Genomic DNA, 4406 nt, shown 5'->3' with positions numbered 1-4406 from the left:
CTTGTGTTTCAAGAAGAAAGTGTGTTCTTAAAGTTCCTAGAATTCATGGCTGCAAAAACAGTTTGAGGCATCTCAACTAAGTGGGGGAACAAGTGTAAGAAGGTATTCTTTTCCCCAGTCACCACCTCTGTCCATCCTGTACTGATGTCTTAAGGAGGTTCCATAACTCACTGGTCACACTCAGTGTCCAGCCCTGTCAGAGTCAAAACTCCAATCTCAGATCCAATTTAAATCTCCCCTTTCCTTTCTCGATGGGATAGTCAGGTTTCAGCTCAGGACTGGAAGTAGGATGGTATGTGTAGTCTGCCCTCTCTTTCTTCACCTTCCCTTTCAGGGTCAGTTTGCTCTAGGTTGGGGGTGGGGGGGGACAGGGAAGAAGAGGGGGGAGAATCAGGGCGATGTAACACGACTGGTCATCTAACTGTGCTGGGAAGGTGGTGTTAGTCTTGTCTTGGCTGGGTCGGTGTGCATATGACACTGGAAATTTGTGCTGGTGTGCTTGGTCTCCACATAAATGGGGGCAAGTTTTTCTCTGGGCCCTGTCCAGTCACACCCCTGAACTGAGGCCCCTTTAGGGCAGCTGTATCTCCTTTTGGCCATCATTGGTCTGTGGCTTTACCCTCCTCTCCGGGTGGGTATTTCCTCACTTGGCCCGCTGGCTCATTGACTCATTGCCAAGCAACTACCAGACAGCCCCCTCCCACCTCTACCCATGCTAATCCTTCAGGCCTCTGCCTTCAGAAACCTCCAGCTTTTGGTCTCCACACTCCAGGCACACATGCTGGGCCCCCCAAGAACTTTCCCAGTTTCACCACATTCTGTCCCACTCACATAGCCCCCTCGGTCTTCCAGCACATCCAACTCTCCACGTAGCTTTGGGGAGGAAGTAACCTGTCCCTGTGAACACTGCACTGGTGAAAACTTGTCCTTTCTGTCTTCCCTCCCCTGATTCCCTGCTTATGTTGCAGGGGGGAGCCAGGTGAAGGTTGGGGAAGCCAGCAGGGCCAGTTCTGAAGCCTCTTATGAAGCCTGAGTGAGTGGTCTGGCCCCTCCTTTGAATGAGGTCCCTACGGCTCCTGTTGCCAAACGCAATGTGGGCCACCTTTTTCGTTCAACTTTCCACTCCAGCTGCTTTTCAAAACTCTCATCTTTTGGCGATGCCTTTTCTAGAAGTCTTCTTGGTCAGTTTTAACAACCACTCCTACTAGTAAGATAGACGACTCGAAATAAAATTCTCTGTGAGCAAGGTCTACAAGAATTAGGTTTCAGGTATATACAGATGGAAAAAGCCCAGCCCTATCCAAGTAGAAATAGGAAAGGACTGAAGAGTTTTCCTAAATACAATAAAATAACAGCTGGTGGAGAAAAGCCAAACCTTTGAGCTTTAGGCACTTCCCAGGACACAGCCATTACCTTCTCTGGGCTTCCAGCTGCTAAGGAACTGGCTTTGAGAGAGGAGCCACACTGGGGCTTCTACCTGTGCCTCACCAGTTAGCACTGTCAGTGTAGATGAAAACACATTAACAGGAACGTGTACCGACTCATACCTGCCTCTTACCCGCCCGTACAGGGCTCTCTCCCAGTGCCTACCTCCCAGTCCCAGGTGTCTCTGTGTCCCCAGACGATCCCCTACCTGTGGAGACCCCTGGACAGAGCAGTTACTGTGCTGGGCGCCCAACCACAGAGTGAGCGCTCGGTCAGGAAGGAAAATGTACTTTCCCTTGCCTCTACTCTCTCCTGATTAAACAGTTCATCTGTGATGCACTTGAAAACTGAGAGAGCTGACAGGATGCTTCGGGGAGCTTCAGTCTGCTCTAGTGTGAGGACGAAGGGGGTTTACACTGGACAGCTCTCTTTGCTGCACGCAGAACCTAGGGGAAGAGGGGGAGGGAGTGGCTGCCAGCTCCTCCTAGGTCCCCCTGCCACCTGGCAGCCCCCGGCCATGCTGCCGAGCAGCATCACAGACTCCACCACCTGGAGGGCTGCTGACCATGTGCCCAGATGTTCAGACAAACACACACTCAGCCTCCTTCCCCAGCCCTCCCTTCCCGCCAGAGTTTTGGCTGATTTCCCCCAATTCTGATGAGCAGCTCATAAGTACTAATAAACTCCTTGGCACCCAGAATCCAGGCAGCATCGCTTCCAATGTGAACGTGGGCCACGTCTCAGCCCCAGCGCGGTCTCAGGGTTTTCCAGCCCCTGTTGAGCCTGGGTGGCGTGGGATGAGCCGAAAGGCTCATCACCGTGCCCAGGAAGCTGGCTCATTACAGCCTCTCACAGACCCGTTTCTAAGTCACAGAAACTTCCACCTGCCAGAAAGACGTGAACACTGACCCCTCCCTGATGTTTGGAATATGGAGCAGGTTCCAGGAGGCCCAAGATCGGACCCAGGTCTCAGAGAACACTTACGTGAGGACGGAAAGCAGGAACCACAAGACATTCCTACCCAGCATCTGCTCGTTACACTGGAAGATGGTGTGAGACAGGACACTCTGAGCCAGTCCTCAGGCTGTGAAGGACCCATGTGTAAGTTTAATTCAAACTTGTTTCCCTGAGCCCTTCTGTGTTTTCATAAAGAAACCTCTCGAGAGGGAGTTGTATGAAACAACACCTCCGTCCCCCAATTCCCTACCCCCTGGTGGAGGTGAGAGGCCCACACCCATGGGGCCGCATTCCTCTCCCGGTGTTGGGCTGAGTATTTATTTCACCTTTCCCATGTGCCTGCTGGCTCTCCTCTTGGCGTGCAGCGCTGCTCCAGGCCCGGGCCTGTGGGAACGAGGCAGATGCTGTGAGGTCTTGCCCAGCTCCACTCCCACTCCCGCTTCCACAGGTCTACACATTCTGGGACTCTGGCTGAGGGATCTCTCTGTCTCCGGAAACTTGCTGGCCTACAGGCTGGGCAGACTTGCCGGAGGTCGGTTCTCTCCACCGGTGACAGAGGGAATTGGCCAACTCGTCCCCCAGCTTCCTCACCCAGGCTGGGGGGTCAAGGCCAGGCAAGGTCTACACCATCTCCTAGAGGTCCCCAGTGGGAAGGGGAGCATCTGTCTACACAGTAACCTGCCCATCCCAGGAACTTTGAATTTGCTTCCTTCTCTCATCAGCCACTTAAATCCACGGTGTGTAGGAAGTGTTAGAAAGAGGGAACATCAGAGAAAAAGTGCCTCCTTTAGGACCTCATCGAGCCCAAATCCAAGAGAAGAGCAGACCTTGGTGAGTACTTTATTCGAGCAGTGGGCTCTTATCCTGTTTTGGGTTAATAATTACATCCGCCTCAGCAGCTTCAGGGTTGCCTGTCGTTTGAGGCCATCAAGGATACAAACTGTGACACCGTCTTCCTTTTCCTAAGGTGCCTGGTACAGGCGCAGCACTTAGTAGCTTCTCAGTAAATGCTAAACTCAGCAGAGCTCCCTCCAGGGAGGCTTGGAAAGGGCTCTCCAAAGACGCCCAGGCGAGAGAGTGGCTCTTGGACTTTCTGTCCATCTAAAGCCACCAATGAACAATAGTTTAAGCATCCTGACATCCCATTTTTCTCTATTACTGGAGCAGTCAACATGCAGGCTCATGAGTGGATGTAGGGCTCCTTGTGTGAGGACTGTGGGGTCATCTTCTGGAGAAAGAAGCTTGGAACCTGGTCTCCTTCCAGGGCAGAAGGCCAAGCCCTGAACTGAATATTGCCCTGTCCCCAGAACTGTGACCAGGATGTCCAGGGTTCCTTTAAGTGCTGCTTCTGCAAGGCTCACTCTGGACACTGCTCCCACGATGTAATAATATTTGGTCATAGCATTTATTTATTACACATAATTTATTATTACGCAGGGAACTGGGAGGATGTTGAAAAATCCTGATTAGATCTGAGCTTGGGAATAAGCTTTTCTATAACCCTACTGAAAAATTCCCTAACAAGTCAAAGAAGGAAAAAGAAGAAGAAGAGAAAAAAGCCCCTGGCACTTGCGATGAAGACCAGATCATCAAGTCTTATTTGTCACCCACAGGTATTAGATCGCTGGTCTCCAGGGACTCCCAGTTACTGCCTTAAGATGTCAGTGTCTGTATACGTTGCCTGGTTAGTAAACTTTGGAGGAATTGATGAACCACTGTGTCTGGGCTTTTCACTTCTTTGGCCTGAGTCCTGCCAGGTAAGCTCACCTAACCTTCCCGAGAAATGTGGAGGGCATGCAGGCCTGGGCGTGCCATTGCTGGGACCCAGCCAGCCCCCAGATTCTCTGGTTGCAGAGTGGCCTGGACAACTCACACAGGTAGTGTGCCCTTGTATTCTTGGAAAAAGAAACATCAGAGTAAAAGGGGAGGGGGAGGGAAGGCTAGACAGGAATTTTTCCAGGCCCTTCTGCTTAGGAATTAAAAGTTTGCTGGGAAACGGTTCTGATGGCTTTAAATGTTACAGA

General features: G+C 51.6%; 1 long non-coding RNA gene across 1 annotated transcript; it reads left to right on the top strand.

The window, feature by feature from the left end:
- Positions 1 to 2379: 2379 nt before the first annotated feature.
- Positions 2380 to 4081, top strand: LOC112403673 (uncharacterized). The gene is made up of 3 exons (XR_003003956.1): positions 2380 to 2526; positions 3105 to 3213; positions 3996 to 4081. It is a non-coding gene; the product is annotated as an uncharacterized LOC112403673 (long non-coding RNA).
- The last annotated feature ends 325 nt before the right edge of the window (positions 4082 to 4406 follow it).

The sequence above is a fragment of the Neophocaena asiaeorientalis genome, unplaced genomic scaffold (genome assembly GCF_003031525.2).
Source record: "Neophocaena asiaeorientalis asiaeorientalis breed wild unplaced genomic scaffold, Neophocaena_asiaeorientalis_V1.1 scaffold147, whole genome shotgun sequence".
In the NCBI taxonomy this organism is placed as follows: domain Eukaryota; kingdom Metazoa; phylum Chordata; class Mammalia; order Artiodactyla; family Phocoenidae; genus Neophocaena; species Neophocaena asiaeorientalis.
Note: the sequence above shows the minus strand (reverse complement) of the source record. Positions and strands in the feature narration are given on the sequence as shown.